This window comes from Gossypium hirsutum, chromosome A09 (genome assembly GCF_007990345.1).
Source record: "Gossypium hirsutum isolate 1008001.06 chromosome A09, Gossypium_hirsutum_v2.1, whole genome shotgun sequence".
Taxonomy (NCBI): domain Eukaryota; kingdom Viridiplantae; phylum Streptophyta; class Magnoliopsida; order Malvales; family Malvaceae; genus Gossypium; species Gossypium hirsutum.
In genome coordinates, this window is record NC_053432.1 from 2,243,539 (window position 1) to 2,255,058 (window position 11,520).

Sequence of the window (11,520 nt, forward strand, 5' to 3'; positions counted from 1 at the left end):
TGATATTTGCCAAGAATAACCATTTGAATTCCAAAATGTATGACATTTTCTTTATCTTTAATGGATTAAGGTAAGTTTAGTAACTCCATTTGAGCTTACTAAGCATTCTTAATACTTACTCAGGTTGTTTTCCTTCCATATAGATCGTCAACTTACGGAACTTGCCAAGTCAGATCAATAGAGTAGTTCACATTATCACAAGACAGTAGATTTATGTTCATTTGAATCTAGAATTTGTGGCATGTACATAAAGACTTTTGTTGTGCAAATGATCAATTGGGGTTAATATTTTGTGATAAGTTGATAATGGTTGGAACTTATATAATTGGCTTGCTATGTGACCATATTGTTGTATGTTTATGTTGTAGCACCCTTTGTCAGTCACCATCACTGGATTAGGCTTACGGGACGCTGCAACATTTAACCAGACAAGATATGCAAATTTAATTCAAGATTTATTTCAAAACAATCATTAATAAATATTCAAACAATAATCATATAATTTACACAGAAACAGGCCTTAAATCGAGCCTACAAAGCTTCAAAATTAATTTAGAAACAAGTAGGGACTAATTTAAAACAAAATAGAAAAGAATGGTAACAGAAGAAAACAGTGATCACACGACCATGTGGCCTGGTCGTGTGACAGGCTGAAGTTGTATGGTGCTATGGGACATGGCTATGTTGTTCAACTGTGTGTGAGGACTAAAAACTGTATAGATGGAGGCACATGATAGTGTCTCCATACCGTGTAACAACTGTGGTCGTGAGTACTAATTAACACCTAAATCAAATAGAGCACACGGTCGTGCCACATGTCCATGTAAAGCACACGATCGTGTGTCAAACCGTGTGAACCTAAATGTACATTCAAATGCAAGTCATACAATTTCATGCTTACTTAGGCCACAAATATACCATTAACCAATCATTCAACCTATTCAAATCACATAAAAAAGATACCAAAACATGACATTTACCTAGTTCTAACCATTATGCCATAAGGCACCATCACAAACAACATTCAAACTGTAATTCAAATCCATTATCTAACAAATTTAAGCTTGCCTAGGCCATGACATCTAAAATGTCAAATATCACCATTTCTTGTAACAACTAACATGTCATATATGAATGTACAATTAGGCATGCATTTGACTACATGAACTAAGTCACGTAATCAACTAGAACATTTCAAAAATCAACCATCAAAGTACAATACCACAACTGAGTATCAAATAACCCAATATTTATATACATATATATATTTGACATTCCATATTCTATCTACCATGCAATTAACTTTTCACAACCATTTCAACTATTATATCATCATAGATCGAATCGTTATATTAACAAATCCACATAAATATGTAATCTCAAAACACACTTTAGTTACATCAAACACTTATATACAAATTTAACTCCTATTAAATGCCACATATCCCAAAAATAAATGTTTTCAAAGTATACCAAAAGATAGCTGGATAGTGTAATCTTCAACTTGATCTGATTGCCCAGTTTTGCAAAACGATATCTACAAGAAAATACAAAAAATGAAACAAGTAAGCTTCAAGGAGCTTAGTAAGTTCATAGATTGAAACAACATAACTTACCTAAAAAACTTAGTTTAATATTTAACAAATTCATTAACTAACATTAACTCTGTCAATCACAACCACTTAATAAGTGAGTTCTTTATATATACGAGTCATTTAATCATCTCAACTGTATGATATCATTTAATACCAAGTCTGGATATAATATCGGAAATCATGAAATATATACAAGTAATTAACAAGGCATCATAACCAAATATCAAACACATATCATCATCATGCCATTTAACCATTGAAATTCAGCCTGATGAACTATATAAACAAATACAAATACGCGGTTATCCACCCAAAACATGCTAGAATGAAAAACTGAGCTAATCCAACCAAGAACACGCTTGGGCACCAAGTACCTAGCCCGTAGGCTTTACACTCACCCCAAAAACACGCCAGAATCACTATAAATATAACTCAATAATCCACAACAAATGCTAGATTCCGATATACTCAATGTATAATAACAAGTCATATCCCATCATCTCATCACAAGCCAATCCCGTACAGCGTGCAAAGTAACCTATTGGCATGCCAATTATATCCTATCCTATGTTCATCCCAGCTCAATACATGTAGCAATATAACACTTTTCAACTTAATCATTTTTCTCATCATTTGTCAATTTGTAACAATTCACATATATATATTGAAACATATCCAACTTCACCAATCAATATAAAAATTACAAATTTATAGAAAACTATACTGTATGAACTTATCAGGGCTAAACAACAAAGATAGCAATATCAGGGACTAGTTAGTAATTTCCTCTTTTCCACGATTATCTATCGATTCTTGATCTATAAAGTAATTTTATTTCAATATCGGCTCCAATTAAATTACAACATTTAGTTTGATGCATATGACTTTCTATTAACATTTTTCACAATTTCCCTAAAGTTTTTCACTTTGTTCAATTTAGTCCATAAAACCAAACCAAGCTTGTTTTTCACAATTAAGACCAAATCTATTATGTCGAATTCATTATCATCCCTATACAGCCATCAAGTTTTGAAATTTATAGAATTTTCAAGCCAATTTCAACAATTTAATAATTTAGTCCATAAACTTAAAACTATTCAAAATTAATTTACAAAATAGTCTTATTTCATCATCAAGCTTTAGACTCAAACATAAGCATCAATAAAACTTCAAGAAAATCAATGGCAAGTTTTCAAAACTTAGAAAGTTTTACAAAATATTCCCCGGGCTAAATAGATTAAACTATAACGATCTCAAAAATATAAAAATTACTAAAAACGAGTAATTGATGGACTTACATGCAAAACAATAAAGGGTCAAACCTTCAAGCTAGCTTAACAATGGAGTTTTGACAATGGGAAGATGTAGAAGAAAATAAAAATGGCTTTAGACGTTTTCATCTTTTATTATTATTATTGTCATTTATTTAATATAGTTTTAACATATAAAAATAAGTGGAAAACAAGTTTTAACCGTCCATGCCAAACTAATATGGTCTAATTGCAACATTAAACCTCTTTCGTTTACCTTTTAAGTCATTTAATTAATAAAATTCCAATAGCAAGTAACTTTTGCAGCTTTTATGAATTAGTTCTTTTTCTTTAATTAACTATCCAAACGTCAAAATTAATAGGGCAAAATTTTACATAACACTTTACTGACCTCTTAAATATTAAATAAATAATATTTATGGACTCACATGTCAGAATTTTGGTCTCGAAACCACTGTTTTCGACACCACTGGAAAACAGGCTGTTACATATGTCTTGTGTGATGCTTGTATGCTCAATGATCCCAAATGGTAGGTTTGACATATCAAAATTGCAATAATGATAGTTTGAATTGACTAAGTTGTTATATGACTTGGTTAAATTAAGTTGATAATTTGGAAAATATTAAGTTAAATGTTAAACATGCTTATTAACTTAAAGTATGCCTAGATTGAATTATGCTAATCCCCTTGTTTTATTTAGTTTCCAATTGCTGTAATGAATATGTTCTGATATTGTAATTGAAAGCATTTGGCATGGATTGGTAAAATGGATTTGAATATGTTTAAATGTTTAATGGTTGAATGCCATGTTATAGAATGGTTGGTTTAAATGAATGAATGATTGAATTAGTTGTCCATTGGCTTGGTTTAAAGGCTATATTTTTGTGTAAGGTTGAATGAAACACTTGGGAAATGGTTTGAAGTTAATTGAATTAGGTAAAAAAAATGTTTATTTTGGCAAAAGCAGGGGCAACATCATGATGAGGGGTTTTTGAAGTCCCAACCTCATTCAATAGTGAGTGTCATGGCTATGTAGGCATACATGTCATCGTGACGTGACTCACTAAGTTGATGACGCCACGAAAAGCAAACTTTGAGGTCGCGACATCGATCCGAGACTTCTAAAAGCTTTACATTTTGGTATTAATTCACACTCGGTTAGCAAAGGAGCTTTCATAAGCTCGTGTGAGACCTAGAAATGATTGTGTGACATGTTGTGAATGTGTTTAATGCTTAATTACATGTTTAAATGGTCAAAAGATGATTGATTGCTTATAGTTGCTCCAGCAACGATTGTAACATCCTGTAACTCAGACCCAACGATTGGGTTGGGCAAGGGGTGTTACAAGGAAGGTAAAAAAACATTATGATTATCTTGAAAATTTTAATTTCGAGATACTTAGCTATTCAAGGTTTATGGTAAATTGTAGAAGATGATTTGTGTTGGCTTACTATGAAAAAATAACAATATTGGCTTCCTATTTATAGGTTTTAAAATCAGGGTTCTACTAGGGTTTTAAGTGAAACTCGAGACCATGACTATTGATTTTCATTTAATTTACCATTAAATTTTAATTAGATTACTGAAGTGTGCATCAATGACCAATATCAGGCTATGAATGTGATAGGCTTAGATTTCCTAAAGGCCCAATTACTCGCTCTAAGTCCAAACAGTTTAGAGCCCAATTGAATTGGTACAAGTGTTCGTGACAAAAGGCCTTCAAGGAAGTATTTTGAGGGCTTAAACATTCAAGACTCCATTTTGAGGTAGATATAGCCTATGGATGCAATCCAAATGTAACACCCTTAAAATCGATATATTATAAAAGTAGTACTAAATTGAAATAGTGTATAACTGATTTTTTGGTAAAGTGAGAAAATGATATAAATATGATAAAAGAGAAGGTTGAGTGATGCCAAGGAAAATTTTGAATTAAGAAATATGTTGTGATATGTTATTTTAAGGTAAGAACTAGATTATAAATATGTGAAAAGTTTTGAGACACAAGTACAATTATTCAAAATTTGAGGTGTTGAAGTGTAAATACGAGAAAATTTGAAGGACCAAAAATGAAATTAACCCAAATTATTGTGATAGGAAATTGGTAAGTAGGGACCAAATTGAATAAAATAAAAAATATGAGGGACTAAATTGTAATTTTTCCAAAAGTGAGAAATGGCCTGAAAGTATAAATCAAAAAGGTTCAAGGGCAAAATAATCATTTCCAAAAATAGATAATTATTTGGTGTAATGATGATGGATGAAAAATGTTGGAAAATGATTGGTTGAATATTTAAATAATATTTTATTATAAGATATCTATGAATATTTTATTTAATTAAGTTTAATATAAAAATAAAGAAGGATGAAAAAATTCTTCATCTTTCATCAAAGCCATGTCCATGGAGAAGAAAAGAAGAAAGTTTTACTTTCTTTACAATTAGGTCCTTTCTACAAAAATCCACCATTTTCACATAAAAATCAAAGGAATCTTTATAACCACCAAGAGAGAAAAATGATAAGGAGATTATGGACAGTAAGAATACCAATTTAGATTCAAGAAAATAGAATTTGGAGTAGCGAGAAAATCAAGTTAAAACTTGATTCCAAGGGAACAACGTATAAATGTTAAGGTTTTATATTATTTTCAAGTTTGATATTATTAGAAAAGTATGAAAATGATGTTAAAGTAAAGTTTACTTATGAAAATTTTTATGCTTTTGGCATGTTGATAAAGAAAGAAACTGGGAAAGTGAATCAGGCGATAAGGAAAAAGGAAGAACAAGTGATTTGAGGTTGAAAAAGGTAAGTACCCATTAATTCTTTTGTTATTTAAGGATTAAAATGTAGAATTGGTGAAGTTTTGTAGTAAATTAGTAAATTAAAATGTGAAAAAAGTTAATATGTGAATAAGGATGTAACATGCCAAACCCAATCCTTTAGGAGGATCCAAATATGACGTGTCACTATAGAGAAATCATTTATCTTTAAAACTATTTTGGCGTATACTCTGTAAAACTTGGTGTTGTATTAAACATTTAAATAAATAATAAAATATAGTATAATTGATGTAGCGTATAAGCCTTAATAAGATAATTTTCATCGTATGAAATATAACACTGGAAAAACCATTTTGTAACCCAAATGAAGTTTCATTAAAATATAGTTTATCAACATTGGTTTCGAGTACAAATAGTTCTCAAAATACAATCAGACATTAGCTCCCCCATTTGTCATGCATAGTACAAAATAATAGAAGTCTCACTGCAACACACGTCCTCTAATGTATTCTAACTGAATGTCTTCCTTCAACAGTAAGCTTGAGAATGAAAAGGAAAACGGGGTAAGTTCAAAAGAACTTAGTGAGTTCCAGAATAAGTCTTATCAATAACCACTAATACTTCAAGCAGATCACATCAAAGAGTCAAACATAATTACATAGTTTGCAGCATGGCGAGTACCATACACAAACAGTCTATTCACTGATTTACTATCCTTTTGGCCCAAACACTACGCCCAAATGGCCAATAGATAAACCTTCTTCATGCCAGTCGCATACCGAAATCCTTAGTCAAATTCATATCATATATTCCATTCATATTCCTTTACTTGTATCCTTTTTCATGATTTGTCAATCTGATTTGCAGCATACATTTGCCCTACCAGAGGCTACACAACTATTTTCATGTATGGCGATCTGCCAGTTCAATGTACATTCTATTGAAGGCATTGCCATGAATATTTTTCCTTAACATCATTTCCATGATTCAGTCTATTTCATTCTTGTTAGAAGCAGAAGGTAGTGGCTTAAGCATGAAGAATGATTCTTACACTTTAACAAAAACATTACAAACTTAGACTAACAACTCTAAACAACCATTTTTCATATAGCACACTTCATCTTTACAAAGTATAAGTACTTACCTTTTACCAAATATAAAACATGAATATTATACACATGGAAGTATGAAAGAACTCACTAGAAATACAACAAAGTTTATCTAGCAGAACCTTTGTCTTTGTCACTCAGACCTTCTATATTGTCTTGAGCTAAAATATAAATAATTAAACTTATCAGATCATTATACCATTGAAACCACAAATGGATGTAAGAAATATTAACATTTAACGCAGAATCAAGAAGTTTCCTTCCTTACATACTAATCTAATACTTATGCATGTAGAGTTAATTTACGTAAATAACTATGAAAATAACCTAGGGCTCATCAGTATTTACCAGAGAGCTAAAAAAACGTAGGAGTTGCCTGGATACAGCGAACCCAACTTCAAATATGTTTCTAGACTTAAGTTTTTCAGAGAATACAGAGAAAATCAGGAAAAAGATGAATGCAACGAAAATGCAAAAGTTTATTGGTAAAGACACTAATATTCTTATATACTTAAGCACGGTGACAAGGTTTAGTAGAAGGATTAGATTATTCCACTAACACCCTTGAATCTCATGATTAGGTGCACTTATCATCATTTAAGTCTTATCAACTACAATATTTTAGTTTAATTCTAACCAGTTCTCATTGGTCTAACTAAATAGTCTTATAAAAATAATAAATAAATCTATGAAACTACAGATTTGACGACTTCGCCAAAACATCTAGGGTGGTGTATACTTAACAAAAGAATCCGCCAAACCATAGATCTCGCCAAAACGTAGACTTTTCCAAAACATGGACTTCGCCAATCTGTGCATACACAGAATCTCATACTTAACCACAACTAATACTTTACTTACTCAAAACTACACTTAGTACAATAAACAATAACCATAAATAGAGACTTCGTCGGGCAGACTGTTACAAAGGAAATTATGACAATAGTTTAATAAATGTAATATAAGATAATGAAATATGCAAAAGTATTGTAAAAGTGAAATTGTGGGAAAATATGGAATTTTTATGATGGCAAGGACTAAATTTTCAAACTTGAGAAAATATGTAGATGAAATAATATAAGTGAAATACGTAGAGATTTGATGTCTGAAATAAGATATTGGATATATTATGTGATTAAAGTGTAATATGAAAGAAAGTTGATTTAATTTGGTTAATTAGTGAATAGTAAATTTTTATGACATAAAAGGGACTAAATTAAAAAGGTAATGAAAGCTTACAAGGGAATATTAGATTACAAAGAATAATAATTTTATGATAAAAATGACTAAATTGAAATAAATCCAAAGTACACAAATTCTGTTCTGAAAATGAAAAGATGAAATTGATTCTGATGTAATTGCCCATGTAGACTAGTGTTGAACTTTGTGGATGCAGTTGGCGTGCCATAAAAACACTTTATCGCACTCTTTGTTCTGAATTCAACACTTCGGTGATCTTTGTTCTATTCTGTATTTAGCACTCTGTTCTGTTCTGGTACAACACTTCAGTGATCTATGTTCTATTCTGCTCCATGTATCCATCTCGTTCAATCGTATCTAGCATGGGCTAATAAAAAAGATTATGGTAAGTGACTTCTGACAAAAGTTCTACTTTCGAAAATTAGTGGAAATGTAAAAGTTTTGATAAGCAAGTTCTAATGAAAGGATTCTGTCACATAGTAAAATGACACGTAATGGATCTTGATAACAAATTTCTGTTAAACTGTAAGGTGATAATGTAATGAAGTAAACTAGAAAAGATTTTGTTTCTGCCAATCCACAAAAAGATAAAAGTAAAGAATCATAGTGATAAATTCTGTAAATACGAAATAAACTGTTGATTATTAAGATGTAATTTGGGACTTATAATAGTAGTAATACTTATTATTAAAAGAAGTCAAAGTACAAATAAGATTCAAATTCCTGGGTACTTACTAAGCTTTCACGAGCTTAACGCGTGTTTTAAACGCATAGGTGAAAGATCGGGAAGAAGCTATAGACTCAAGGTATTTGAGGTGACAACTTCGACACATCGCATCACATCAACAAGGAACGAAAGGCAAGTGGTAAGATATAAATATATATATATTGGTATAGAATATGACATGTACATAGGATTAGATCAAGGTATAAATATAGTATTTTAGTAGAAATTGATGATGTTAAGAATTTAGAATGGATTTATAATAATGAAATATTTCATAAAAGAAGTGAAATTTGAGCTCCCGACGTTGCGATGTCAGTCTAGGTGTTTTGAAATTTTACAATTTAGTCATTGATCAACTATGTGAGATCGAATGAGCTAATTTAAGCCCGAAAATCATTCTGATATGGGTTTTATTTCTAGTATAAGTGTAAAATGATCTTATTACATTGATAAAATGATATGTAATTATCAGAAGTTACTTCGGCAATAAATGTAGCATGCCAGTGCCTTGACCTGGCAATAAGGTCGGGTTTGGGGGTATTACACTAGAAGTTGAACCTAATTGGAAGATATTTTTAAGCTTGGGAGAGTTGAAGTATTGAAGTGAGCAGCCTAAATGCACATTCCCTTGAAGATCAGGGCATTTGAAACCCATTTGGATCACTTGAAGACATAATTGTTTTTATTTTTGGCCTAATCTGTCAATGAACCAATTAGGAAGTTTATTTTTAAGTCCAAATTAATTTGTTTCCTTGTAAATTTGGTCCATGCATAACTCCCATAAAGTTGGCCAAATTCACTTAGCCTTTTCTTTCCTCTTTTAAGTTTATTAAGAAGAAAAAAGTTACTTTTCTTAGTTGGCCAGAATTTTAGGTGAGTTTTCAGGGATTTGTTTTTCTTAGCCATACACATTTTTGAGGGATTTGTTTCTCCTTTATTTTTTCAACTCCCTTCTTGCGTAAAAAGGGGTAGCGGCCAACCTTATAGGACACCCAACTTTCATTTGAATAAAAGTACTCTTTGAGTTCTTTTCCTCTACAAGAAATCTTTTCTTGTTTGTTTTAAAATAGTTTTCAACTCAGTCTTCTTTAAAATTGATGGTGCGAGTTCTTCACCTTCCGTTTGCTAGGTTATCTAACTTGTAGGGTCAATTAAAATCATTAGTGGAGTTTAGTGAAGCCTGTTCTTCAATAGGTTTCATTGGATATCTTTCTTCCTCATCACGCCATCATCATTTTTATCATTTTCAATCTTTCATCTCTCTTTATTTATTCTTAAATTGTTCCTAACTCATTTATGTTTCAATTTTAGATTCAAGAAATCAAATTTGGCCTCATCTTTTTTTAGAACAAGATTTGACTTTTCTCCTTTCAAAATTTGTCAAACATTGGCTAAAAGCTTTCTCCTCTTGTTTCAATCTTTTTATTTTCAAATATGTTTTATTTTCATTTTTTCTAATCGTTTGTTTGTTTACTTTTTTAAATTAACATTTCAACAACTTGAAATCGACTCATTCACCGCCCTTATCAATTACATTATCAATTTTTAAATTACTATTTAGAACTTGACACCCTTATGTGTCATTTTTAAGGTTAATGTTATCCTCAACAGTTCCAAAATTAAAATAATTTGTTATGTTAAAATTTTAAATATATTACAATCAACTCGATACAAGTTTGTATCAAGATACTCCAAATCATGTCATGATAATTACCCTTATGCTAAAAAGGTGTGGAAAACTTTGGAAAAATGAACAAACATCCTTAACTCTGACATTTATGTGTCAATTTATCCTTCCAAAATAGCGTCTATTGAAAAATAACATCCATTCTCATATTATTAAATAATATTAAAAACAATAATATAAAAAAATTAAATAACTTCTAATATATATATAAAAAAAACTTAAAAAGTGCCTTGACGGCAGTCATGAGCCAATCCGAGTGCAAATTAGACTAATGCTTTTTATTTTTTCTAAAAGGAGGAGGTAGTGGCCATTTTGCAATGTACACCATTTGAAGTTATAGTGCAATAATTAACAAAATGAGTCAACTCTACATTATGCATTCACTATTTGAGTAAACAATATTATCAAATGCATTTATGGCAATGGCTGGCCCAACCATCAAGCTTCTCCCCAATAATTCTACCTTTTCAAATTTCTACTTCGGATAATGCTACATACCCATATTTTATACCCATAAAATATTTTTTAATACTTTACTCATTTTTTTTAATATTAAATCTGTCAAACTATTTGACAACGTCCTTTAAATTAAAACAAATTTAAATGTTAAATATTAAATAGTTAATAAATAGGTTACCACAAAAGCTTTTTTACAGTAAGTCGGATTGTGTTTTGCTCGTTATTTTAAAAATAAATAAATTAGATTTTGTATGTTATATCAAAAAGTAAATTAGTCTTTTTATTAAAAATTTAATCCATTTGTCTTGTTAAAAATTGACGTAGATGATGAAATAATTAGACAATAATATGTGGCATATCATATGTACCTCATGCTAACATATAAAGATTATTTTTTAATCGTAAAAATAGATACAAATTTTAATAAAAAAATGTATGTATTCTTTGATTTAATATAAAGAAACTAATTTATCTATTTTTTAATAAATAAGATAAAAATTATTATCTCTTTACTAATCCTTCCAAACAAATGCATTTTATAATACCTTGCCATACATCACATGTACAAATGCATCAAACACTAAAAAAAAAGGGAACCAGAAAAGCCAAATCCGGCCAATTGCCACTTCTAAGATGTGGCTTGAATTCGGTAAATATATGAAGCAATGGTGTCCACAAAAATACGTGTG